The 24,303-nt window shown below is 41.3% G+C and overlaps 1 protein-coding gene and 47 non-coding genes across 48 annotated transcripts in view; 47 read left to right on the top strand and 1 right to left on the bottom strand.

The window, feature by feature from the left end:
• The window catches only part of LOC128457410 (cilia- and flagella-associated protein 54), a 121,168-nt gene that overhangs the window by 15,030 nt on the left and 81,835 nt on the right, over window positions 1–24,303 (bottom strand). The gene's annotated exons all lie outside the window — the stretch shown is intronic.
• trnar-acg (transfer RNA arginine (anticodon ACG)) lies at window positions 225–297 on the top strand. The gene has a single exon. It is a non-coding gene; the product is annotated as a tRNA-Arg (tRNA).
• Window positions 612–683, top strand: trnah-gug (transfer RNA histidin (anticodon GUG)). The gene has a single exon. It is a non-coding gene; the product is annotated as a tRNA-His (tRNA).
• trnar-acg (transfer RNA arginine (anticodon ACG)) lies at window positions 922–994 on the top strand. Its single transcript has one exon. It is a non-coding gene; the product is annotated as a tRNA-Arg (tRNA).
• On the top strand, window positions 1,302–1,373 carry trnah-gug (transfer RNA histidin (anticodon GUG)). Its single transcript has one exon. It is a non-coding gene; the product is annotated as a tRNA-His (tRNA).
• Window positions 1,612–1,684, top strand: trnar-acg (transfer RNA arginine (anticodon ACG)). The gene has a single exon. It is a non-coding gene; the product is annotated as a tRNA-Arg (tRNA).
• trnah-gug (transfer RNA histidin (anticodon GUG)) lies at window positions 1,990–2,061 on the top strand. The gene has a single exon. It is a non-coding gene; the product is annotated as a tRNA-His (tRNA).
• trnar-acg (transfer RNA arginine (anticodon ACG)) lies at window positions 2,987–3,059 on the top strand. Its single transcript has one exon. It is a non-coding gene; the product is annotated as a tRNA-Arg (tRNA).
• trnar-acg (transfer RNA arginine (anticodon ACG)) lies at window positions 3,680–3,752 on the top strand. Its single transcript has one exon. It is a non-coding gene; the product is annotated as a tRNA-Arg (tRNA).
• trnah-gug (transfer RNA histidin (anticodon GUG)) lies at window positions 4,060–4,131 on the top strand. The gene has a single exon. It is a non-coding gene; the product is annotated as a tRNA-His (tRNA).
• On the top strand, window positions 4,361–4,433 carry trnar-acg (transfer RNA arginine (anticodon ACG)). The gene has a single exon. It is a non-coding gene; the product is annotated as a tRNA-Arg (tRNA).
• Window positions 4,737–4,808, top strand: trnah-gug (transfer RNA histidin (anticodon GUG)). The gene has a single exon. It is a non-coding gene; the product is annotated as a tRNA-His (tRNA).
• trnar-acg (transfer RNA arginine (anticodon ACG)) lies at window positions 5,047–5,119 on the top strand. Its single transcript has one exon. It is a non-coding gene; the product is annotated as a tRNA-Arg (tRNA).
• trnah-gug (transfer RNA histidin (anticodon GUG)) lies at window positions 5,427–5,498 on the top strand. The gene has a single exon. It is a non-coding gene; the product is annotated as a tRNA-His (tRNA).
• trnar-acg (transfer RNA arginine (anticodon ACG)) lies at window positions 5,728–5,800 on the top strand. Its single transcript has one exon. It is a non-coding gene; the product is annotated as a tRNA-Arg (tRNA).
• trnah-gug (transfer RNA histidin (anticodon GUG)) lies at window positions 6,111–6,182 on the top strand. The gene has a single exon. It is a non-coding gene; the product is annotated as a tRNA-His (tRNA).
• trnar-acg (transfer RNA arginine (anticodon ACG)) lies at window positions 7,102–7,174 on the top strand. The gene has a single exon. It is a non-coding gene; the product is annotated as a tRNA-Arg (tRNA).
• On the top strand, window positions 7,480–7,551 carry trnah-gug (transfer RNA histidin (anticodon GUG)). The gene has a single exon. It is a non-coding gene; the product is annotated as a tRNA-His (tRNA).
• Window positions 7,781–7,853, top strand: trnar-acg (transfer RNA arginine (anticodon ACG)). Its single transcript has one exon. It is a non-coding gene; the product is annotated as a tRNA-Arg (tRNA).
• On the top strand, window positions 8,463–8,535 carry trnar-acg (transfer RNA arginine (anticodon ACG)). Its single transcript has one exon. It is a non-coding gene; the product is annotated as a tRNA-Arg (tRNA).
• Window positions 9,156–9,228, top strand: trnar-acg (transfer RNA arginine (anticodon ACG)). The gene has a single exon. It is a non-coding gene; the product is annotated as a tRNA-Arg (tRNA).
• trnah-gug (transfer RNA histidin (anticodon GUG)) lies at window positions 9,536–9,607 on the top strand. The gene has a single exon. It is a non-coding gene; the product is annotated as a tRNA-His (tRNA).
• trnar-acg (transfer RNA arginine (anticodon ACG)) lies at window positions 9,837–9,909 on the top strand. Its single transcript has one exon. It is a non-coding gene; the product is annotated as a tRNA-Arg (tRNA).
• Window positions 10,217–10,288, top strand: trnah-gug (transfer RNA histidin (anticodon GUG)). The gene has a single exon. It is a non-coding gene; the product is annotated as a tRNA-His (tRNA).
• Window positions 10,518–10,590, top strand: trnar-acg (transfer RNA arginine (anticodon ACG)). The gene has a single exon. It is a non-coding gene; the product is annotated as a tRNA-Arg (tRNA).
• Window positions 11,207–11,279, top strand: trnar-acg (transfer RNA arginine (anticodon ACG)). The gene has a single exon. It is a non-coding gene; the product is annotated as a tRNA-Arg (tRNA).
• Window positions 11,587–11,658, top strand: trnah-gug (transfer RNA histidin (anticodon GUG)). Its single transcript has one exon. It is a non-coding gene; the product is annotated as a tRNA-His (tRNA).
• On the top strand, window positions 11,888–11,960 carry trnar-acg (transfer RNA arginine (anticodon ACG)). Its single transcript has one exon. It is a non-coding gene; the product is annotated as a tRNA-Arg (tRNA).
• Window positions 12,275–12,346, top strand: trnah-gug (transfer RNA histidin (anticodon GUG)). Its single transcript has one exon. It is a non-coding gene; the product is annotated as a tRNA-His (tRNA).
• On the top strand, window positions 12,585–12,657 carry trnar-acg (transfer RNA arginine (anticodon ACG)). The gene has a single exon. It is a non-coding gene; the product is annotated as a tRNA-Arg (tRNA).
• Window positions 12,965–13,036, top strand: trnah-gug (transfer RNA histidin (anticodon GUG)). Its single transcript has one exon. It is a non-coding gene; the product is annotated as a tRNA-His (tRNA).
• Window positions 13,275–13,347, top strand: trnar-acg (transfer RNA arginine (anticodon ACG)). The gene has a single exon. It is a non-coding gene; the product is annotated as a tRNA-Arg (tRNA).
• Window positions 13,653–13,724, top strand: trnah-gug (transfer RNA histidin (anticodon GUG)). Its single transcript has one exon. It is a non-coding gene; the product is annotated as a tRNA-His (tRNA).
• trnar-acg (transfer RNA arginine (anticodon ACG)) lies at window positions 14,650–14,722 on the top strand. Its single transcript has one exon. It is a non-coding gene; the product is annotated as a tRNA-Arg (tRNA).
• Window positions 15,343–15,415, top strand: trnar-acg (transfer RNA arginine (anticodon ACG)). Its single transcript has one exon. It is a non-coding gene; the product is annotated as a tRNA-Arg (tRNA).
• trnah-gug (transfer RNA histidin (anticodon GUG)) lies at window positions 15,723–15,794 on the top strand. Its single transcript has one exon. It is a non-coding gene; the product is annotated as a tRNA-His (tRNA).
• trnar-acg (transfer RNA arginine (anticodon ACG)) lies at window positions 16,720–16,792 on the top strand. The gene has a single exon. It is a non-coding gene; the product is annotated as a tRNA-Arg (tRNA).
• On the top strand, window positions 17,413–17,485 carry trnar-acg (transfer RNA arginine (anticodon ACG)). Its single transcript has one exon. It is a non-coding gene; the product is annotated as a tRNA-Arg (tRNA).
• Window positions 18,802–18,874, top strand: trnar-acg (transfer RNA arginine (anticodon ACG)). The gene has a single exon. It is a non-coding gene; the product is annotated as a tRNA-Arg (tRNA).
• trnar-acg (transfer RNA arginine (anticodon ACG)) lies at window positions 19,495–19,567 on the top strand. Its single transcript has one exon. It is a non-coding gene; the product is annotated as a tRNA-Arg (tRNA).
• trnar-acg (transfer RNA arginine (anticodon ACG)) lies at window positions 20,188–20,260 on the top strand. Its single transcript has one exon. It is a non-coding gene; the product is annotated as a tRNA-Arg (tRNA).
• Window positions 20,884–20,956, top strand: trnar-acg (transfer RNA arginine (anticodon ACG)). The gene has a single exon. It is a non-coding gene; the product is annotated as a tRNA-Arg (tRNA).
• trnar-acg (transfer RNA arginine (anticodon ACG)) lies at window positions 21,577–21,649 on the top strand. Its single transcript has one exon. It is a non-coding gene; the product is annotated as a tRNA-Arg (tRNA).
• trnar-acg (transfer RNA arginine (anticodon ACG)) lies at window positions 22,270–22,342 on the top strand. Its single transcript has one exon. It is a non-coding gene; the product is annotated as a tRNA-Arg (tRNA).
• On the top strand, window positions 22,650–22,721 carry trnah-gug (transfer RNA histidin (anticodon GUG)). Its single transcript has one exon. It is a non-coding gene; the product is annotated as a tRNA-His (tRNA).
• Window positions 22,951–23,023, top strand: trnar-acg (transfer RNA arginine (anticodon ACG)). Its single transcript has one exon. It is a non-coding gene; the product is annotated as a tRNA-Arg (tRNA).
• On the top strand, window positions 23,331–23,402 carry trnah-gug (transfer RNA histidin (anticodon GUG)). Its single transcript has one exon. It is a non-coding gene; the product is annotated as a tRNA-His (tRNA).
• trnar-acg (transfer RNA arginine (anticodon ACG)) lies at window positions 23,641–23,713 on the top strand. The gene has a single exon. It is a non-coding gene; the product is annotated as a tRNA-Arg (tRNA).

Raw genomic sequence — 24,303 nt, 5'->3', positions numbered from 1 at the left:
GCTTCCCTTTTTATTTTAATGCTTAAGGTACTCTAGGCCCTATTTCAATCTCCAAACCTTTCAACTCACCAGAGCCAACATAGCTTTCTGAATGAAATCCTGTATTGAACTTGACAGGTCAGTCGACCAGCGTTCTCCTCCCTTTTTCGAAAAGTACAGGACGACAACCTTTTCCATGCAACTCTTGGTCATGTAGTGTGTTCCCAAACCTGACGTATCAACAAGGGCTAGTGGCGCAATGGATAACGCGTCTGACTACGGATCAGAAGATTCTAGGTTCGACTCCTGGCTAGCTCGGAACAAAATTTAATTTCTCACTTGTCCAAATCTCTGTCTCTATTCAGTCACATTCAAATTGTACCGGGTATTTGAGTCACCTCTCCAAATGATACTTTAAAGGTCTGTTGCCATAAGATAAAAACGACAAAGAACCCTTATGTCACAGCTATCATTCACTCAATCTTGTTATTGGGCTTTCACTTTGATTCATTTAAAACAATAAAAGAGTGATGAGATATAATATCTCAAACAGGCTAAATAATATAATTTGTGCATTTCAAACTAGTTAGTTTACTACAGAAATAAAGAGCTCCTCCTCATCAAGCCAACCTGCCGTGATCGTATAGAGGTTAGTACTCTGCGTTGTGGCCGCAGCAACCCCGGTTCGAATCCGGGTCACGGCAAAACTACAGACAGGGCTTCCCTTTTTATTTTAATGCTTAAGGTACTCTAGGCCCTATTTCAATCTCCAAACCTTTCAACTCACCAGAGCCAACATAGCTTTCTGAATGAAATCCTGTATTGAACTTGACAGGTCAGTCGACCAGCGTTCTCCTCCCTTTTTCGAAAAGTACAGGACGACAACCTTTTCCATGCAACTCTTGGTCATGTAGTGTGTTCCCAAACCTGACGTATCAACAAGGGCTAGTGGCGCAATGGATAACGCGTCTGACTACGGATCAGAAGATTCTAGGTTCGACTCCTGGCTAGCTCGGAACAAAATTTAATTTCTCACTTGTCCAAATCTCTGTCTCTATTCAGTCACATTCAAATTGTACCGGGTATTTGAGTCACCTCTCCAAATGATACTTTAAAGGTCTGTTGCCATAAGATAAAAACGACAAAGAACCCTTATGTCACAGCTATCATTCACTCAATCTTGTTATTCACTTTGATTCATTTAAAACAATAAAAGAGTGATGAGATATAATATCTCAAACAGGCTAAATAATATAATTTGTGCAATTCAAACTAGTTAGTTTACTACAGAAATAAAGAGCTCCTCCTCATCAAGCCAACCTGCCGTGATCGTATAGAGGTTAGTACTCTGCGTTGTGGCCGCAGCAACCCCGGTTCGAATCCGGGTCACGGCAAAACTACAGACAGGGCTTCCCTTTTTATTTTAATGCTTAAGGTACTCTAGGCCCTATTTCAATCTCCAAACCTTTCAACTCACCAGAGCCAACATAGCTTTCTGAATGAAATCCTGTATTGAACTTGACAGGTCAGTCGACCAGCGTTCTCCTCCCTTTTTCGAAAAGTACAGGACGACAACCTTTTACATGCAACTCTTGGTCATGTATTGTGTTCCCAAACCTGACGTATCAACAAGGGCTAGTGGCGCAATGGATAACGCGTCTGACTACGGATCAGAAGATTCTAGGTTCGACTCCTGGCTAGCTCGGAACAAAATTTAATTTCTCACTTGTCCAAATCTCTGTCTCTATTCAGTCACATTCAAATTGTACCGGGTATTTGAGTCACCTCTCCAAATGATACTTTAAAGGTCTGTTGCCATAAGATAAAAACGACAAAGAACCCTTATGTCACAGCTATCATTCACTCAATCTTGTTATTCACTTTGATTCATTTAAAACAATAAGAGTGATGAGATATAATATCTCAAACAGGCTAAATAATAGAATTTGTGCAATTCAAACTAGTTAGTTTACTACAGAAATAAAGAGCTCCTCCTCATCAAGCCAACCTGCCGTGATCGTATAGAGGTTAGTACTCTGCGTTGTGGCCGCAGCAACCCCGGTTCGAATCCGGGTCACGGCAAAAGGGCTTCCCTTTTTATTTTAATGCTTAAGGTACTCTAGGCCCTATTTCAATCTCCAAACCTTTCAACTCACCAGAGCCAACATAGCTTTCTGAATGAAATCCTGTATTGAACTTGACAGGTCAGTCGACCAGCGTTCTCCTCCCTTTTTCGAAAAGTACAGGACGACAACCTTTTCCATGCAACTCTTGGTCATGTAGTGTGTTCCCAAACCTGACCTGTCAACAAGGGCAAGTGGTGCAATGGATAACGCGTCTGACTACGGATCAGAAGATTCTAGTTTCGACTCCTGGCTAGCTCGGAACAAAATTTAATTTCTCACTTGTCCAAATCTCTGTCTCTATTCAGTCACATTCAAATTGTACCGGGTATTTGAGTCACCTACCTCTCCAAATGAGAGTTTAAAGGTCTGTTGCCATAAGATAAAAACGACAAAGAACCCTTATGTCACAGCTATCATTCACTCAATCTTGTTATTGGGCTTTCACTTTGATTCATTTAAAACAATAAAAGAGTGATGAGATATAATATCTCAAACAGGCTAAATAATAGAATTTGTGCAATTCAAACTAGTTAGTTGACTACAGAAAGAGCTCCTCCTCATCAAGCCAACCTGCCGTGATCGTATAGAGGTTAGTACTCTGCGTTGTGGCCGCAGCAACCCGGTTCGAATCCGGGTCACGGCAAAACTACAGACAGGGCTTCCCTTTTTATTTTAATGCTTAAGGTACTCTAGGCCCTATTTCAATCTCCAAACCTTTCAACTCACCAGAGCCAACATAGCTTTCTGAATGAAATCCTGTATTGAACTTGACAGGTCAGTCGACCAGCGTTCTCCTCCCTTTTTCGAAAAGTACAGGACGACAACCTTTTACATGCAACTCTTGGTCATGTATTGTGTTCCCAAACCTGACGTATCAACAAGGGCTAGTGGCGCAATGGATAACGCGTCTGACTACGGATCAGAAGATTCTAGGTTCGACTCCTGGCTAGCTCGGAACAAAATTTAATTTCTCACTTGTCCAAATCTCTGTCTCTATTCAGTCACATTCAAATTGTACCGGGTATTTGAGTCACCTCTCCAAATGATAGTTTAAAGGTCTGTTGCCATAAGATAAAAACGACAAAGAACCCTTATGTCACAGCTATCATTCACTCAATCTTGTTATTGGGCTTTCACTTTGATTCATTTAAAACAATAAAAGAGTGATGAGATATAATATCTCAAACAGGCTAAATAATAGAATTTGTGCAATTCAAACTAGTTAGTTGACTACAGAAAGAGCTCCTCCTCATCAAGCCAACCTGCCGTGATCGTATAGAGGTTAGTACTCTGCGTTGTGGCCGCAGCAACCCGGGTTCGAATCCGGGTCACGGCAAAACTACAGACAGGGCTTCCCTTTTTATTTTAATGCTTAAGGTACTCTAGGCCCTATTTCAATCTCCAAACCTTTCAACTCACCAGAGCCAACATAGCTTTCTGAATGAAATCCTGTATTGAACTTGACAGGTCAGTCGACCAGCGTTCTCCTCCCTTTTTCGAAAAGTACAGGACGACAACCTTTTCCATGCAACTCTTGGTCATGTAGTGTGTTCCCAAACCTGACGTATCAACAAGGGCTAGTGGCGCAATGGATAACGCGTCTGACTACGGATCAGAAGATTCTAGGTTCGACTCCTGGCTAGCTCGGAACAAAATTTAATTTCTCACTTGTCCAAATCTCTGTCTCTATTCAGTCACATTGAAATTGTACCGGGTATTTGAGTCACCTCTCCAAATGATACTTTAAAGGTCTGTTGCCATAAGATAAAAACGACAAAGAACCCTTATGTCACAGCTATCATTCACTCAATCTTGTTATTCACTTTGATTCATTTAAAACAATAAAAGAGTGATGAGATATAATATCTCAAACAGGCTAAATAATAGAATTTGTGCAATTCAAACTAGTTAGTTTACTACAGAAATAAAGAGCTCCTCCTCATCAAGCCAACCTGCCGTGATCGTATAGAGGTTAGTACTCTGCGTTGTGGCCGCAGCAACCCCGGTTCGAATCCGGGTCACGGCAAAAGGGCTTCCCTTTTTATTTTAATGCTTAAGGTACTCTAGGCCCTATTTCAATCTCCAAACCTTTCAACTCACCAGAGCCAACATAGCTTTCTGAATGAAATCCTGTATTGAACTTGACAGGTCAGTCGACCAGCGTTCTCCTCCCTTTTTCGAAAAGTACAGGACGACAACCTTTTACATGCAACTCTTGGTCATGTAGTGTGTTCCCAAACCTGACGTATCAACAAGGGCTAGTGGCGCAATGGATAACGCGTCTGACTACGGATCAGAAGATTCTAGGTTCGACTCCTGGCTAGCTCGGAACAAAATTTAATTTCTCACTTGTCCAAATCTCTGTCTCTATTCAGTCACATTCAAATTGTACCGGGTATTTGAGTCACCTCTCCAAATGATACTTTAAAGGTCTGTTGCCATAAGATAAAAACGACAAAGAACCCTTATGTCACAGCTATCATTCACTCAATCTTGTTATTCACTTTGATTCATTTAAAACAATAAAAGAGTGATGAGATATAATATCTCAAACAGGCTAAATAACAGAATTTGTGCAATTCAAACTAGTTAGTTTACTACAGAAAGACCTCCTCCTCATCAAGCCAACCTGCCGTGATCGTATAGAGGTTAGTACTCTGCGTTGTGGCCGCAGCAACCCCGGTTCGAATCCGGGTCACGGCAAAACTACAGACAGGGCTTCCCTTTTTATTTTAATGCTTAAGGTACTCTAGGCCCTATTTCAATCTCCAAACCTTTCAACTCACCAGAGCCAACATAGCTTTCTGAATGAAATCCTGTATTGAACTTGACAGGTCAGTCGACCAGCGTTCTCCTCCCTTTTTCGAAAAGTACAGGACGACAACCTTTTACATGCAACTCTTGGTCATGTAGTGTGTTCCCAAACCTGACGTATCAACAAGGGCTAGTGGCGCAATGGATAACGCGTCTGACTACGGATCAGAAGATTCTAGGTTCGACTCCTGGCTAGCTCGGAACAAAATTTAATTTCTCACTTGTCCAAATCTCTGTCTCTATTCAGTCACATTCAAATTGTACCGGGTATTTGAGTCACCTCTCCAAATGATACTTTAAAGGTCTGTTGCCATAAGATAAAAACGACAAAGAACCCTTATGTCACAGCTATCATTCACTCAATCTTGTTATTCACTTTGATTCATTTAAAACAATAAAAGAGTGATGAGATATAATATCTCAAACAGGCTAAATAATATAATTTGTGCAATTCAAACTAGTTAGTTTACTACAGAAATAAAGAGCTCCTCCTCATCAAGCCAACCTGCCGTGATCGTATAGAGGTTAGTACTCTGCGTTGTGGCCGCAGCAACCCCGGTTCGAATCCGGGTCACGGCAAAAGGGCTTCCCTTTTTATTTTAATGCTTAAGGTACTCTAGGCCCTATTTCAATCTCCAAACCTTTCAACTCACCAGAGCCAACATAGCTTTCTGAATGAAATCCTGTATTGAACTTGACAGGTCAGTCGACCAGCGTTCTCCTCCCTTTTTCGAAAAGTACAGGACGACAACCTTTTACATGCAACTCTTGGTCATGTAGTGTGTTCCCAAACCTGACGTATCAACAAGGGCTAGTGGCGCAATGGATAACGCGTCTGACTACGGATCAGAAGATTCTAGGTTCGACTCCTGGCTAGCTCGGAACAAAATTTAATTTCTCACTTGTCCAAATCTCTGTCTCTATTCAGTCACATTCAAATTGTACCGGGTATTTGAGTCACCTCTCCAAATGATACTTTAAAGGTCTGTTGCCATAAGATAAAAACGACAAAGAACCCTTATGTCACAGCTATCATTCACTCAATCTTGTTATTGGGCTTTCACTTTGATTCATTTAAAACAATAAAAGAGTGATGAGATATAATATCTCAAACAGGCTAAATAACAGAATTTGTGCAATTCAAACTAGTTAGTTTACTACAGAAAGACCTCCTCCTCATCAAGCCAACCTGCCGTGATCGTATAGAGGTTAGTACTCTGCGTTGTGGCCGCAGCAACCCCGGTTCGAATCCGGGTCACGGCAAAACTACAGACAGGGCTTCCCTTTTTATTTTAATGCTTAAGGTACTCTAGGCCCTATTTCAATCTCCAAACCTTTCAACTCACCAGAGCCAACATAGCTTTCTGAATGAAATCCTGTATTGAACTTGACAGGTCAGTCGACCAGCGTTCTCCTCCCTTTTTCGAAAAGTACAGGACGACAACCTTTTACATGCAACTCTTGGTCATGTATTGTGTTCCCAAACCTGACGTATCAACAAGGGCTAGTGGCGCAATGGATAACGCGTCTGACTACGGATCAGAAGATTCTAGGTTCGACTCCTGGCTAGCTAGGAACAAAATTTAATTTCTCACTTGTCCAAATCTCTGTCTCTATTCAGTCACATTCAAATTGTACCGGGTATTTGAGTCACCTCTCCAAATGATACTTTAAAGGTCTGTTGCCATAAGATAAAAACGACAAAGAACCCTTATGTCACAGCTATCATTCACTCAATCTTGTTATTCACTTTGATTCATTTAAAACAATAAAAGAGTGATGAGATATAATATCTCAAACAGGCTAAATAATAGAATTTGTGCAATTCAAACTAGTTAGTTTACTACAGAAATAAAGAGCTCCTCCTCATCAAGCCAACCTGCCGTGATCGTATAGAGGTTGGTACTCTGCGTTGTGGCCGCAGCAACCCCGGTTCGAATCCGGGTCACGGCAAAAGGGCTTCCCTTTTTATTTTAATGCTTAAGGTACTCTAGGCCCTATTTCAATCTCCAAACCTTTCAACTCACCAGAGCCAACATAGCTTTCTGAATGAAATCCTGTATTGAACTTGACAGGTCAGTCGACCAGCGTTCTCCTCCCTTTTTCGAAAAGTACAGGACGACAACCTTTTCCATGCAACTCTTGGTCATGTAGTGTGTTCCCAAACCTGACGTATCAACAAGGGCTAGTGGCGCAATGGATAACGCGTCTGACTACGGATCAGAAGATTCTAGGTTCGACTCCTGGCTAGCTCGGAACAAAATTTAATTTCTCACTTGTCCAAATCTCTGTCTCTATTCAGTCACATTCAAATTGTACCGGGTATTTGAGTCACCTCTCCAAATGATACTTTAAAGGTCTGTTGCCATAAGATAAAAACGACAAAGAACCCTTATGTCACAGCTATCATTCACTCAATCTTGTTATTCACTTTGATTCATTTAAAACAATAAGAGTGATGAGATATAATATCTCAAACAGGCTAAATAATAGAATTTGTGCAATTCAAACTAGTTAGTTTACTACAGAAATAAAGAGCTCCTCCTCATCAAGCCAACCTGCCGTGATCGTATAGAGGTTAGTACTCTGCGTTGTGGCCGCAGCAACCCCGGTTCGAATCCGGGTCACGGCAAAAGGGCTTCCCTTTTTATTTTAATGCTTAAGGTACTCTAGGCCCTATTTCAATCTCCAAACCTTTCAACTCACCAGAGCCAACATAGCTTTCTGAATGAAATCCTGTATTGAACTTGACAGGTCAGTCGACCAGCGTTCTCCTCCCTTTTTCGAAAAGTACAGGACGACAACCTTTTCCATGCAACTCTTGGTCATGTAGTGTGTTCCCAAACCTGACGTATCAACAAGGGCTAGTGGCGCAATGGATAACGCGTCTGACTACGGATCAGAAGATTCTAGGTTCGACTCCTGGCTAGCTCGGAACAAAATATAATTTCTCACTTGTCCAAATCTCTGTCTCTATTCAGTCACATTGAATTTGTACCGGGTATTTGAGTCACCTCTCCAAATGATACTTTAAAGGTCTGTTGCCATAAGATAAAAACGACAAAGAACCCTTATGTCACAGCTATCATTCACTCAATCTTGTTATTCACTTTGATTCATTTAAAACAATAAAAGAGTGATGAGATATAATATCTCAAACAGGCTAAATAATAGAATTTGTGCAATTCAAACTAGTTAGTTTACTACAGAAATAAAGAGCTCCTCCTCATCAAGCCAACCTGCCGTAATCGTATAGAGGTTAATACTCTGCGTTGTGGCTGCAAAAACCCCGGTTCGAATCCGGGTCACGGCAAAAGGGCTTCCCTTTTTATTTTAATGCTTAAGGTACTCTAGTTCCCTATTTCAATCTCCAAACCTTTCAACTCACCAGAGCCAACATAGCTTTCTGAATGAAATCCTGTATTGAACTTGACAGGTCAGTCGACCAGCGTTCTCCTCCCTTTTTCGAAAAGTACAGGACGACAACCTTTTACATGCAACTCTTGGTCATGTAGTGTGTTCCCAAACCTGACGTATCAACAAGGGCTAGTGGCACAATGGATAACGCGTCTGACTACGGATCAGAAGATTCTAGGTTCGACTCCTGGCTAGCTCGGAACAAAATTTAATTTCTCACTTGTCCAAATCTCTGTCTCTATTCAGTCACATTCAAATTGTACCGGGTATTTGAGTCACCTCTCCAAATGATACTTTAAAGGTCTGTTGCCATAAGATAAAAACGACAAAGAACCCTTATGTCACAGCTATCATTCACTCAATCTTGTTATTGGGCTTTCACTTTGATTCATTTAAAACAATAAAAGAGTGATGAGATATAATATCTCAAACAGGCTAAATAACAGAATTTGTGCAATTCAAACTAGTTAGTTTACTACAGAAAGACCTCCTCCTCATCAAGCCAACCTGCCGTGATCGTATAGAGGATAGTACTCTGCGTTGTGGCCGCAGCAACCCCGGTTCGAATCCGGGTCACGGCAAAACTACAGACAGGGCTTCCCTTTTTATTTTAATGCTTAAGGTACTCTAGGCCCTATTTCAATCTCCAAACCTTCCAACTCACCAGAGCCAACATAGCTTTCTGAATGAAATCCTGTATTGAACTTGACAGGTCAGTCGACCAGCGTTCTCCTCCCTTTTTCGAAAAGTACAGGACGACAACCTTTTACATGCAACTCTTGGTCATGTATTGTGTTCCCAAACCTGACGTATCAACAAGGGCTAGTGGCGCAATGGATAACGCGTCTGACTACGGATCAGAAGATTCTAGGTTCGACTCCTGGCTAGCTCGGAACAAAATTTAATTTCTCACTTGTCCAAATCTCTGTCTCTATTCAGTCACATTCAAATTGTACCGGGTATTTGAGTCACCTCTCCAAATGATACTTTAAAGGTCTGTTGCCATAAGATAAAAACGACAAAGAACCCTTATGTCACAGCTATCATTCACTTAATCTTGTTATTCACTTTGATTCATTTAAAACAATAAAAGAGTGATGAGATATAATATCTCAAACAGGCTAAATAATATAATTTGTGCAATTCAAACTAGTTAGTTTACTACAGAAATAAAGAGCTCCTCCTCATCAAGCCAACCTGCCGTGATCGTATAGAGGTTAGTACTCTGCGTTGTGGCCGCAGCAACCCCGGTTCGAATCCGGGTCACGGCAATAGGGCTTCCCTTTTTATTTTAATGCTTAAGGTACTCTAGGCCCTATTTCAATCTCCAAACCTTTCAACTCACCAGAGCCAACATAGCTTTCTGAATGAAATCCTGTATTGAACTTGACAGGTCAGTCGACCAGCGTTCTCCTCCCTTTTTCGAAAAGTACAGGACGACAACCTTTTACATGCAACTCTTGGTCATGTAGTGTGTTCCCAAACCTGACGTATAAACAAGGGCTAGTGGCGCAATGGATAACGCGTCTGACTACGGATCAGAAGATTCTAGGTTCGACTCCTGGCTAGCTCGGAACAAAATTTAATTTCTCACTTGCCCAAATCTCTGTCTCTATTCAGTCACATTCAAATTGTACCGGGTATTTGAGTCACCTCTCCAAATGATACTTTAAAGGTCTGTTGCCATAAGATAAAAACGACAAAGAACCCTTATGTCACAGCTATCATTCACTCAATCTTGTTATTCACTTTGATTCATTTAAAACAATAAAAGAGTGATGAGATATAATATCTCAAACAGGCTAAATAATATAATTTGTGCAATTCAAACTAGTTAGTTTACTACAGAAATAAAGAGCTCCTCCTCTTCAAGCCAACCTGCCGTGATCGTATAGAGGTTAGTACTCTGCGTTGTGGCCGCAGCAACCCCGGTTCGAATCCGGGTCACGGCAAAAGGGCTTCCCTTTTTATTTTAATGCTTAAGGTACTCTAGGCCCTATTTCAATCTCCAAACCTTTCAACTCACCAGAGCCAACATAGCTTTCTGAATGAAATCCTGTATTGAACTTGACAGGTCAGTCGACCAGCGTTCTCCTCCCTTTTTCGAAAAGTACAGGACGACAACCTTTTCCATGCAACTCTTGGTCATGTAGTGTGTTCCCAAACCTGACGTATCAACAAGGGCTAGTGGCGCAATGGATAACGCGTCTGACTACGGATCAGAAGATTCTAGGTTCGACTCCTGGCTAGCTCGGAACAAAATATAATTTCTCACTTGTCCAAATCTCTGTCTCTATTCAGTCACATTGAATTTGTACCGGGTATTTGAGTCACCTCTCCAAATGATACTTTAAAGGTCTGTTGCCATAAGATAAAAACGGCAAAGAACCCTTATGTCACAGCTATCATTCACTCAATCTTGTTATTGGGCTTTCACTTTGATTCATTTAAAACAATAAAAGAGTGATGAGATATAATATCTCAAACAGGCTAAATAATAGAATTTGTGCAATTCAAACTAGTTAGTTTACTACAGAAATAAAGAGCTCCTCCTCATCAAGCCAACCTGCCGTAATCGTATAGAGGTTAATACTCTGCGTTGTGGCTGCAAAAACCCCGGTTCGAATCCGGGTCACGGCAAAAGGGCTTCCCTTTTTATTTTAATGCTTAAGGTACTCTAGTTCCCTATTTCAATCTCCAAACCTTTCAACTCACCAGAGCCAACATAGCTTTCTGAATGAAATCCTGTATTGAACTTGACAGGTCAGTCGACCAGCGTTCTCCTCCCTTTTTCGAAAAGTACAGGACGACAACCTTTTACATGCAACTCTTGGTCATGTAGTGTGTTCCCAAACCTGACGTATCAACAAGGGCTAGTGGCACAATGGATAACGCGTCTGACTACGGATCAGAAGATTCTAGGTTCGACTCCTGGCTAGCTCGGAACAAAATTTAATTTCTCACTTGTCCAAATCTCTGTCTCTATTCAGTCACATTCAAATTGTACCGGGTATTTGAGTCACCTCTCCAAATGATACTTTAAAGGTCTGTTGCCATAAGATAAAAACGACAAAGAACCCTTATGTCACAGCTATCATTCACTCAATCTTGTTATTCACTTTGATTCATTTAAAACAATAAAAGAGTGATGAGATATAATATCTCAAACAGGCTAAATAATAGAATTTGTGCAATTCAAACTAGTTAGTTTACTACAGAAATAAAGAGCTCCTCCTCATCAAGCCAACCTGCCGTGATCGTATAGAGGTTAGTACTCTGCGTTGTGGCCGCAGCAACCCCGGTTCGAATCCGGGTCACGGCAAAAGGGCTTCCCTTTTTATTTTAATGCTTAAGGTACTCTAGGCCCTATTTCAATCTCCAAACCTTTCAACTCACCAGAGCCAACATAGCTTTCTGAATGAAATCCTGTATTGAACTTGACAGGTCAGTCGACCAGCGTTCTCCTCCCTTTTTCGAAAAGTACAGGACGACAACCTTTTCCATGCAACTCTTGGTCATGTAGTGTGTTCCCAAACCTGACGTATCAACAAGGGCTAGTGGCGCAATGGATAACGCGTCTGACTACGGATCAGAAGATTCTAGGTTCGACTCCTGGCTAGCTCGGAACAAAATTTAATTTCTCACTTGTCCAAATCTCTGTCTCTATTCAGTCACATTCAAATTGTACCGGGTATTTGAGTCACCTCTCCAAATGATACTTTAAAGGTCTGTTGCCATAAGATAAAAACGACAAAGAACCCTTATGTCACAGCTATCATTCACTCAATCTTGTTATTGGGCTTTCACTTTGATTCATTTAAAACAATAAAAGAGTGATGAGATATAATATCTCAAACAGGCTAAATAATATAATTTGTGCATTTCAAACTAGTTAGTTTACTACAGAAATAAAGAGCTCCTCCTCATCAAGCCAACCTGCCGTGATCGTATAGAGGTTAGTACTCTGCGTTGTGGCCGCAGCAACCCCGGTTCGAATCCGGGTCACGGCAAAACTACAGACAGGGCTTCCCTTTTTATTTTAATGCTTAAGGTACTCTAGGCCCTATTTCAATCTCCAAACCTTTCAACTCACCAGAGCCAACATAGCTTTCTGAATGAAATCCTGTATTGAACTTGACAGGTCAGTCGACCAGCGTTCTCCTCCCTTTTTCGAAAAGTACAGGACGACAACCTTTTCCATGCAACTCTTGGTCATGTAGTGTGTTCCCAAACCTGACGTATCAACAAGGGCTAGTGGCGCAATGGATAACGCGTCTGACTACGGATCAGAAGATTCTAGGTTCGACTCCTGGCTAGCTCGGAACAAAATTTAATTTCTCACTTGTCCAAATCTCTGTCTCTATTCAGTCACATTCAAATTGTACCGGGTATTTGAGTCACCTCTCCAAATGATACTTTAAAGGTCTGTTGCCATAAGATAAAAACGACAAAGAACCCTTATGTCACAGCTATCATTCACTCAATCTTGTTATTCACTTTGATTCATTTAAAACAATAAAAGAGTGATGAGATATAATATCTCAAACAGGCTAAATAATATAATTTGTGCAATTCAAACTAGTTAGTTTACTACAGAAATAAAGAGCTCCTCCTCATCAAGCCAACCTGCCGTGATCGTATAGAGGTTAGTACTCTGCGTTGTGGCCGCAGCAACCCCGGTTCGAATCCGGGTCACGGCAAAACTACAGACAGGGCTTCCCTTTTTATTTTAATGCTTAAGGTACTCTAGGCCCTATTTCAATCTCCAAACCTTTCAACTCACCAGAGCCAACATAGCTTTCTGAATGAAATCCTGTATTGAACTTGACAGGTCAGTCGACCAGCGTTCTCCTCCCTTTTTCGAAAAGTACAGGACGACAACCTTTTACATGCAACTCTTGGTCATGTATTGTGTTCCCAAACCTGACGTATCAACAAGGGCTAGTGGCGCAATGGATAACGCGTCTGACTACGGATCAGAAGATTCTAGGTTCGACTCCTGGCTAGCTCGGAACAAAATTTAATTTCTCACTTGTCCAAATCTCTGTCTCTATTCAGTCACATTCAAATTGTACCGGGTATTTGAGTCACCTCTCCAAATGATACTTTAAAGGTCTGTTGCCATAAGATAAAAACGACAAAGAACCCTTATGTCACAGCTATCATTCACTCAATCTTGTTATTCACTTTGATTCATTTAAAACAATAAGAGTGATGAGATATAATATCTCAAACAGGCTAAATAATAGAATTTGTGCAATTCAAACTAGTTAGTTTACTACAGAAATAAAGAGCTCCTCCTCATCAAGCCAACCTGCCGTGATCGTATAGAGGTTAGTACTCTGCGTTGTGGCCGCAGCAACCCCGGTTCGAATCCGGGTCACGGCAAAAGGGCTTCCCTTTTTATTTTAATGCTTAAGGTACTCTAGGCCCTATTTCAATCTCCAAACCTTTCAACTCACCAGAGCCAACATAGCTTTCTGAATGAAATCCTGTATTGAACTTGACAGGTCAGTCGACCAGCGTTCTCCTCCCTTTTTCGAAAAGTACAGGACGACAACCTTTTCCATGCAACTCTTGGTCATGTAGTGTGTTCCCAAACCTGACCTGTCAACAAGGGCAAGTGGTGCAATGGATAACGCGTCTGACTACGGATCAGAAGATTCTAGTTTCGACTCCTGGCTAGCTCGGAACAAAATTTAATTTCTCACTTGTCCAAATCTCTGTCTCTATTCAGTCACATTCAAATTGTACCGGGTATTTGAGTCACCTACCTCTCCAAATGAGAGTTTAAAGGTCTGTTGCCATAAGATAAAAACGACAAAGAACCCTTATGTCACAGCTATCATTCACTCAATCTTGTTATTGGGCTTTCACTTTGATTCATTTAAAACAATAAAAGAGTGATGAGATATAATATCTCAAACAGGCTAAATAATAGAATTTGTGCAATTCAAACTAGTTAGTTGACTACAGAAAGAGCTCCTCCTCATCAAGCCAACCTGCCGTGATCGTATAGAGGTTAGTACTCTGCGTTGTGGCCGCAGCAACCCGGTTCGAATCCGGGTCACGGCAAAACTACAGACAGGGCTTCCCTTTTTATTTTAATGCTTAAGGTACTCTAGGCCCTATTTCAATCTCCAAACCTTTCAACTCACCAGAGCCAACATAGCTTTCTGAATGAAATCCTGTATTGAACTTGACAGGTCAGTCGACCAGCGTTCTCCTCCCTTTTTCGAAAAGTACAGGACGACAACCTTTTACATGCAACTCTTGGTCATGTATTGTGTTCCCAAACCTGACGTATCAACAAGGGCTAGTGGCGCAATGGATAACGCGTCTGACTACGGATCAGAAGATTCTAGGTTCGACTCCTGGCTAGCTCGGAACAAAATTTAATTTCTCACTTGTCCAAATCTCTGTCTCTATTCAGTCACATTCAAATTGTACCGGGTATTTGAGTCACCTCTCCAAATGATAGTTTAAAGGTCTGTTGCCATAAGATAAAAACGACAAAGAACCCTTATGTCACAGCTATCATTCACTCAATCTTGTTATTGGGCTTTCACTTTGATTCATTTAAAACAATAAAAGAGTGATGAGATATAATATCTCAAACAGGCTAAATAATAGAATTTGTGCAATTCAAACTAGTTAGTTGACTACAGAAAGAGCTCCTCCTCATCAAGCCAACCTGCCGTGATCGTATAGAGGTTAGTACTCTGCGTTGTGGCCGCAGCAACCCGGGTTCGAATCCGGGTCACGGCAAAACTACAGACAGGGCTTCCCTTTTTATTTTAATGCTTAAGGTACTCTAGGCCCTATTTCAATCTCCAAACCTTTCAACTCACCAGAGCCAACATAGCTTTCTGAATGAAATCCTGTATTGAACTTGACAGGTCAGTCGACCAGCGTTCTCCTCCCTTTTTCGAAAAGTACAGGACGACAACCTTTTCCATGCAACTCTTGGTCATGTAGTGTGTTCCCAAACCTGACGTATCAACAAGGGCTAGTGGCGCAATGGATAACGCGTCTGACTACGGATCAGAAGATTCTAGGTTCGACTCCTGGCTAGCTCGGAACAAAATTTAATTTCTCACTTGTCCAAATCTCTGTCTCTATTCAGTCACATTGAAATTGTACCGGGTATTTGAGTCACCTCTCCAAATGATACTTTAAAGGTCTGTTGCCATAAGATAAAAACGACAAAGAACCCTTATGTCACAGCTATCATTCACTCAATCTTGTTATTCACTTTGATTCATTTAAAACAATAAAAGAGTGATGAGATATAATATCTCAAACAGGCTAAATAATAGAATTTGTGCAATTCAAACTAGTTAGTTTACTACAGAAATAAAGAGCTCCTCCTCATCAAGCCAACCTGCCGTGATCGTATAGAGGTTAGTACTCTGCGTTGTGGCCGCAGCAACCCCGGTTCGAATCCGGGTCACGGCAAAAGGGCTTCCCTTTTTATTTTAATGCTTAAGGTACTCTAGGCCCTATTTCAATCTCCAAACCTTTCAACTCACCAGAGCCAACATAGCTTTCTGAATGAAATCCTGTATTGAACTTGACAGGTCAGTCGACCAGCGTTCTCCTCCCTTTTTCGAAAAGTACAGGACGACAACCTTTTCCATGCAACTCTTGGTCATGTAGTGTGTTCCCAAACCTGACCTGTCAACAAGGGCAAGTGGTGCAATGGATAACGCGTCTGACTACGGATCAGAAGATTCTAGTTTCGACTCCTGGCTAGCTCGGAACAAAATTTAATTTCTCACTTGTCCAAATCTCTGTCTCTATTCAGTCACATTCAAATTGTACCGGGTATTTGAGTCACCTACCTCTCCAAATGAGAGTTTAAAGGTCTGTTGCCATAAGATAAAAACGACAAAGAACCCTTATGTCACAGCTATCATTCACTCAATCTTGTTATTGGGCTTTCACTTTGATTCATTTAAAACAATAAAAGAGTGATGAGATATAATATCTCAAACAGGCTAAATAATAGAATTTGTGCAATTCAAACTAGTTAGTTGACTACAGAAAGAGCTCCTCCTCATCAAGCCAACCTGCCGTGATCGTATAGAGGTTAGTACTCTGCGTTGTGGCCGCAGCAACCCGGTTCGAATCCGGGTCACGGCAAAACTACAGACAGGGCTTCCCTTTTTATTTTAATGCTTAAGGTACTCTAGGCCCTATTTCAATCTCCAAACCTTTCAACTCACCAGAGCCAACATAGCTTTCTGAATGAAATCCTGTATTGAACTTGACAGGTCAGTCGACCAGCGTTCTCCTCCCTTTTTCGAAAAGTACAGGACGACAACCTTTTACATGCAACTCTTGGTCATGTATTGTGTTCCCAAACCTGACGTATCAACAAGGGCTAGTGGCGCAATGGATAACGCGTCTGACTACGGATCAGAAGATTCTAGGTTCGACTCCTGGCTAGCTCGGAACAAAATTTAATTTCTCACTTGTCCAAATCTCTGTCTCTATTCAGTCACATTCAAATTGTACCGCGTATTTGAGTCACCTCTCCAAATGATAGTTTAAAGGTCTGTTGCCATAAGATAAAAACGACAAAGAACCCTTATGTCACAGCTATCATTCACTCAATCTTGTTATTGGGCTTTCACTTTGATTCATTTAAAACAATAAAAGAGTGATGAGATATAATATCTCAAACAGGCTAAATAATAGAATTTGTGCAATTCAAACTAGTTAGTTGACTACAGAAAGAGCTCCTCCTCATCAAGCCAACCTGCCGTGATCGTATAGAGGTTAGTACTCTGCGTTGTGGCCGCAGCAACCCGGGTTCGAATCCGGGTCACGGCAAAACTACAGACAGGGCTTCCCTTTTTATTTTAATGCTTAAGGTACTCTAGGCCCTATTTCAATCTCCAAACCTTTCAACTCACCAGAGCCAACATAGCTTTCTGAATGAAATCCTGTATTGAACTTGACAGGTCAGTCGACCAGCGTTCTCCTCCCTTTTTCGAAAAGTACAGGACGACAACCTTTTACATGCAACTCTTGGTCATGTATTGTGTTCCCAAACCTGACGTATCAACAAGGGCTAGTGGCGCAATGGATAACGCGTCTGACTACGGATCAGAAGATTCTAGGTTCGACTCCTGGCTAGCTCGGAACAAAATTTAATTTCTCACTTGTCCAAATCTCTGTCTCTATTCAGTCACATTCAAATTGTACCGGGTATTTGAGTCACCTCTCCAAATGATAGTTTAAAGGTCTGTTGCCATAAGATAAAAACGACAAAGAACCCTTATGTCACAGCTATCATTCACTCAATCTTGTTATTGGGCTTTCACTTTGATTCATTTAAAACAATAAAAGAGTGATGAGATATAATATCTCAAACAGGCTAAATAATAGAATTTGTGCAATTCAAACTAGTTAGTTGACTACAGAAAGAGCTCCTCCTCATCAAGCCAACCTGCCGTGATCGTATAGAGGTTAGTACTCTGCGTTGTGGCCGCAGCAACCCGGGTTCGAATCCGGTTCACGGCAAAACTACAGACAGGGCTTCCCTTTTTATTTTAATGCTTAAGGTACTCTAGGCCCTATTTCAATCTCCAAACCTTTCAACTCACCAGAGCCAACATAGCTTTCTGAATGAAATCCTGTATTGAACTTGACAGGTCAGTCGACCAGCGTTCTCCTCCCTTTTTCGAAAAGTACAGGACGACAACCTTTTCCATGCAACTCTTGGTCATGTAGTGTGTTCCCAAACCTGACCTGTCAACAAGGGCAAGTGGTGCAATGGATAACGCGTCTGACTACGGATCAGAAGATTCTAGTTTCGACTCCTGGCTAGCTCGGAACAAAATTTAATTTCTCACTTGTCCAAATCTCTGTCTCTATTCAGTCACATTCAAATTGTACCGGGTATTTGAGTCACCTACCTCTCCAAATGAGAGTTTAAAGGTCTGTTGCCATAAGATAAAAACGACAAAGAACCCTTATGTCACAGCTATCATTCACTCAATCTTGTTATTGGGCTTTCACTTTGATTCATTTAAAACAATAAAAGAGTGATGAGATATAATATCTCAAACAGGCTAAATAATAGAATTTGTGCAATTCAAACTAGTTAGTTGACTACAGAAAGAGCTCCTCCTCATCAAGCCAACCTGCCGTGATCGTATAGAGGTTAGTACTCTGCGTTGTGGCCGCAGCAACCCGGTTCGAATCCGGGTCACGGCAAAACTACAGACAGGGCTTCCCTTTTTATTTTAATGCTTAAGGTACTCTAGGCCCTATTTCAATCTCCAAACCTTTCAACTCACCAGAGCCAACATAGCTTTCTGAATGAAATCCTGTATTGAACTTGACAGGTCAGTCGACCAGCGTTCTCCTCCCTTTTTCGAAAAGTACAGGACGACAACCTTTTACATGCAACTCTTGGTCATGTATTGTGTTCCCAAACCTGACGTATCAACAAGGGCTAGTGGCGCAATGGATAACGCGTCTGACTACGGATCAGAAGATTCTAGGTTCGACTCCTGGCTAGCTCGGAACAAAATTTAATTTCTCACTTGTCCAAATCTCTGTCTCTATTCAGTCACATTCAAATTGTACCGCGTATTTGAGTCACCTCTCCAAATGATAGTTTAAAGGTCTGTTGCCATAAGATAAAAACGACAAAGAACCCTTATGTCACAGCTATCATTCACTCAATCTTGTTATTGGGCTTTCACTTTGATTCATTTAAAACAATAAAAGAGTGATGAGATATAATATCTCAAACAGGCTAAATAATAGAATTTGTGCAATTCAAACTAGTTAGTTGACTACAGAAAGAGCTCCTCCTCATCAAGCCAACCTGCCGTGATCGTATAGAGGTTAGTACTCTGCGTTGTGGCCGCAGCAACCCGGGTTCGAATCCGGGTCACGGCAAAACTACAGACAGGGCTTCCCTTTTTATTTTAATGCTTAAGGTACTCTAGGCCCTATTTCAATCTCCAAACCTTTCAACTCACCAGAGCCAACATAGCTTTCTGAATGAAATCCTGTATTGAACTTGACAGGTCAGTCGACCAGCGTTCTCCTCCCTTTTTCGAAAAGTACAGGACGACAACCTTTTACATGCAACTCTTGGTCATGTATTGTGTTCCCAAACCTGACGTATCAACAAGGGCTAGTGGCGCAATGGATAACGCGTCTGACTACGGATCAGAAGATTCTAGGTTCGACTCCTGGCTAGCTCGGAACAAAATTTAATTTCTCACTTGTCCAAATCTCTGTCTCTATTCAGTCACATTCAAATTGTACCGGGTATTTGAGTCACCTCTCCAAATGATAGTTTAAAGGTCTGTTGCCATAAGATAAAAACGACAAAGAACCCTTATGTCACAGCTATCATTCACTCAATCTTGTTATTGGGCTTTCACTTTGATTCATTTAAAACAATAAAAGAGTGATGAGATATAATATCTCAAACAGGCTAAATAATAGAATTTGTGCAATTCAAACTAGTTAGTTGACTACAGAAAGAGCTCCTCCTCATCAAGCCAACCTGCCGTGATCGTATAGAGGTTAGTACTCTGCGTTGTGGCCGCAGCAACCCGGGTTCGAATCCGGTTCACGGCAAAACTACAGACAGGGCTTCCCTTTTTATTTTAATGCTTAAGGTACTCTAGGCCCTATTTCAATCTCCAAACCTTTCAACTCACCAGAGCCAACATAGCTTTCTGAATGAAATCCTGTATTGAACTTGACAGGTCAGTCGACCAGCGTTCTCCTCCCTTTTTCGAAAAGTACAGGACGACAACCTTTTCCATGCAACTCTTGGTCATGTAGTGTGTTCCCAAACCTGACGTATCAACAAGGGCTAGTGGCGCAATGGATAACGCGTCTGACTACGGATCAGAAGATTCTAGGTTCGACTCCTGGCTAGCTCGGAACAAAATTTAATTTCTCACTTGTCCAAATCTCTGTCTCTATTCAGTCACATTCAAATTGTACCGGGTATTTGAGTCACCTACCTCTCCAAATGAGAGTTTAAAGGTCTGTTGCCATAAGATAAAAACGACAAAGAACCCTTATGTCACAGCTATCATTCACTCAATCTTGTTATTGGGCTTTCACTTTGATTCATTTAAAACAATAAAAGAGTGATGAGATATAATATCTCAAACAGGCTAAATAATAGAATTTGTGCAATTCAAACTAGTTAGTTGACTACAGAAAGAGCTCCTCCTCATCAAGCCAACCTGCCGTGATCGTATAGAGGTTAGTACTCTGCGTTGTGGCCGCAGCAACCCGGTTCGAATCCGGGTCACGGCAAAACTACAGACAGGGCTTCCCTTTTTATTTTAATGCTTAAGGTACTCTAGGCCCTATTTCAATCTCCAAACCTTTCAACTCACCAGAGCCAACATAGCTTTCTGAATGAAATCCTGTATTGAACTTGACAGGTCAGTCGACCAGCGTTCTCCTCCCTTTTTCGAAAAGTACAGGACGACAACCTTTTACATGCAACTCTTGGTCATGTATTGTGTTCCCAAACCTGACGTATCAACAAGGGCTAGTGGCGCAATGGATAACGCGTCTGACTACGGATCAGAAGATTCTAGGTTCGACTCCTGGCTAGCTCGGAACAAAATTTAATTTCTCACTTGTCCAAATCTCTGTCTCTATTCAGTCACATTCAAATTGTACCGCGTATTTGAGTCACCTCTCCAAATGATAGTTTAAAGGTCTGTTGCCATAAGATAAAAACGACAAAGAACCCTTATGTCACAGCTATCATTCACTCAATCTTGTTATTGGGCTTTCACTTTGATTCATTTAAAACAATAAAAGAGTGATGAGATATAATATCTCAAACAGGCTAAATAATAGAATTTGTGCAATTCAAACTAGTTAGTTGACTACAGAAAGAGCTCCTCCTCATCAAGCCAACCTGCCGTGATCGTATAGAGGTTAGTACTCTGCGTTGTGGCCGCAGCAACCCGGGTTCGAATCCGGGTCACGGCAAAACTACAGACAGGGCTTCCCTTTTTATTTTAATGCTTAAGGTACTCTAGGCCCTATTTCAATCTCCAAACCTTTCAACTCACCAGAGCCAACATAGCTTTCTGAATGAAATCCTGTATTGAACTTGACAGGTCAGTCGACCAGCGTTCTCCTCCCTTTTTCGAAAAGTACAGGACGACAACCTTTTACATGCAACTCTTGGTCATGTATTGTGTTCCCAAACCTGACGTATCAACAAGGGCTAGTGGCGCAATGGATAACGCGTCTGACTACGGATCAGAAGATTCTAGGTTCGACTCCTGGCTAGCTCGGAACAAAATTTAATTTCTCACTTGTCCAAATCTCTGTCTCTATTCAGTCACATTCAAATTGTACCGGGTATTTGAGTCACCTCTCCAAATGATAGTTTAAAGGTCTGTTGCCATAAGATAAAAACGACAAAGAACCCTTATGTCACAGCTATCATTCACTCAATCTTGTTATTGGGCTTTCACTTTGATTCATTTAAAACAATAAAAGAGTGATGAGATATAATATCTCAAACAGGCTAAATAATAGAATTTGTGCAATTCAAACTAGTTAGTTGACTACAGAAAGAGCTCCTCCTCATCAAGCCAACCTGCCGTGATCGTATAGAGGTTAGTACTCTGCGTTGTGGCCGCAGCAACCCGGGTTCGAATCCGGGTCACGGCAAAACTACAGACAGGGCTTCCCTTTTTATTTTAATGCTTAAGGTACTCTAGGCCCTATTTCAATCTCCAAACCTTTCAACTCACCAGAGCCAACATAGCTTTCTGAATGAAATCCTGTATTGAACTTGACAGGTCAGTCGACCAGCGTTCTCCTCCCTTTTTCGAAAAGTACAGGACGACAACCTTTTCCATGCAACTCTTGGTCATGTAGTGTGTTCCCAAACCTGACGTATCAACAAGGGCTAGTGGCGCAATGGATAACGCGTCTGACTACGGATCAGAAGATTCTAGGTTCGACTCCTGGCTAGCTCGGAACAAAATTTAATTTCTCACTTGTCCAAATCTCTGTCTCTATTCAGTCACATTGAAATTGTACCGGGTATTTGAGTCACCTCTCCAAATGATACTTTAAAGGTCTGTTGCCATAAGATAAAAACGACAAAGAACCCTTATGTCACAGCTATCATTCACTCAATCTTGTTATTCACTTTGATTCATTTAAAACAATAAAAGAGTGATGAGATATAATATCTCAAACAGGCTAAATAATAGAATTTGTGCAATTCAAACTAGTTAGTTTACTACAGAAATAAAGAGCTCCTCCTCATCAAGCCAACCTGCCGTGATCGTATAGAGGTTAGTACTCTGCGTTGTGGCCGCAGCAACCCCGGTTCGAATCCGGGTCACGGCAAAAGGGCTTCCCTTTTTATTTTAATGCTTAAGGTACTCTAGGCCCTATTTCAATCTCCAAACCTTTCAACTCACCAGAGCCAACATAGCTTTCTGAATGAAATCCTGTATTGAACTTGACAGGTCAGTCGACCAGCGTTCTCCTCCCTTTTTCGAAAAGTACAGGACGACAACCTTTTCCATGCAACTCTTGGTCATGTAGTGTGTTCCCAAACCTGACGTATCAACAAGGGCTAGTGGCGCAATGGATAACGCGTCTGACTACGGATCAGAAGATTCTAGGTTCGACTCCTGGCTAGCTCGGAACAAAATTTAATTTCTCACTTGTCCAAATCTCTGTCTCTATTCAGTCACATTCAAATTGTACCGGGTATTTGAGTCACCTCTCCAAATGATACTTTAAAGGTCTGTTGCCATAAGATAAAAACGACAAAGAACCCTTATGTCACAGCTATCATTCACTCAATCTTGTTATTCACTTTGATTCATTTAAAACAATAAAAGAGTGATGAGATATAATATCTCAAACAGGCTAAATAATATAATTTGTGCAATTCAAACTAGTTAGTTTACTACAGAAATAAAGAGCTCCTCCTCATCAAGCCAACCTGCCGTGATCGTATAGAGGTTAGTACTCTGCGTTGTGGCCGCAGCAACCCCGGTTCGAATCCGGGTCACGGCAAAACTACAGACAGGGCTTCCCTTTTTATTTTAATGCTTAAGGTACTCTAGGCCCTATTTCAATCTCCAAACCTTTCAACTCACCAGAGCCAACATAGCTTTCTGAATGAAATCCTGTATTGAACTTGACAGGTCAGTCGACCAGCGTTCTCCTCCCTTTTTCGAAAAGTACAGGACGACAACCTTTTACATGCAACTCTTGGTCATGTATTGTGTTCCCAAACCTGACGTATCAACAAGGGCTAGTGGCGCAATGGATAACGCGTCTGACTACGGATCAGAAGATTCTAGGTTTGACTCCTGGCTAGCTCGGAACAAAATTTAATTTCTCACTTGTCCAAATCTCTGTCTCTATTCAGTCACATTCAAATTGTACCGGGTATTTGAGTCACCTCTCCAAATGATACTTTAAAGGTCTGTTGCCATAAGATAAAAACGACAAAGAACCCTTATGTCACAGCTATCATTCACTCAATCTTGTTATTCACTTTGATTCATTTAAAACAATAAAAGAGTGATGAGATATAATATCTCAAACAGGCTAAATAATAGAATTTGTGCAATTCAAACTAGTTAGTTTACTACAGAAATAAAGAGCTCCTCCTCATCAAGCCAACCTGCCATGATCGTATAGAGGTTGGTACTCTGCGTTGTGGCCGCAGCAACCCCGGTTCGAATCCGGGTCACGGCAAAAGGGCTTCCCTTTTTATTTTAATGCTTAAGGTACTCTAGGCCCTATTTCAATCTCCAAACCTTTCAACTCACCAGAGCCAACATAGCTTTCTGAATGAAATCCTGTATTGAACTTGACAGGTCAGTCGACCAGCGTTCTCCTCCCTTTTTCGAAAAGTACAGGACGACAACCTTTTCCATGCAACTCTTGGTCATGTAGTGTGTTCCCA

This window comes from Pleuronectes platessa, chromosome 15 (genome assembly GCF_947347685.1).
Source record: "Pleuronectes platessa chromosome 15, fPlePla1.1, whole genome shotgun sequence".
Classification (NCBI taxonomy): Eukaryota; Metazoa; Chordata; class Actinopteri; order Pleuronectiformes; family Pleuronectidae; genus Pleuronectes; species Pleuronectes platessa.
Note: the sequence above shows the minus strand (reverse complement) of the source record. Positions and strands in the feature narration are given on the sequence as shown.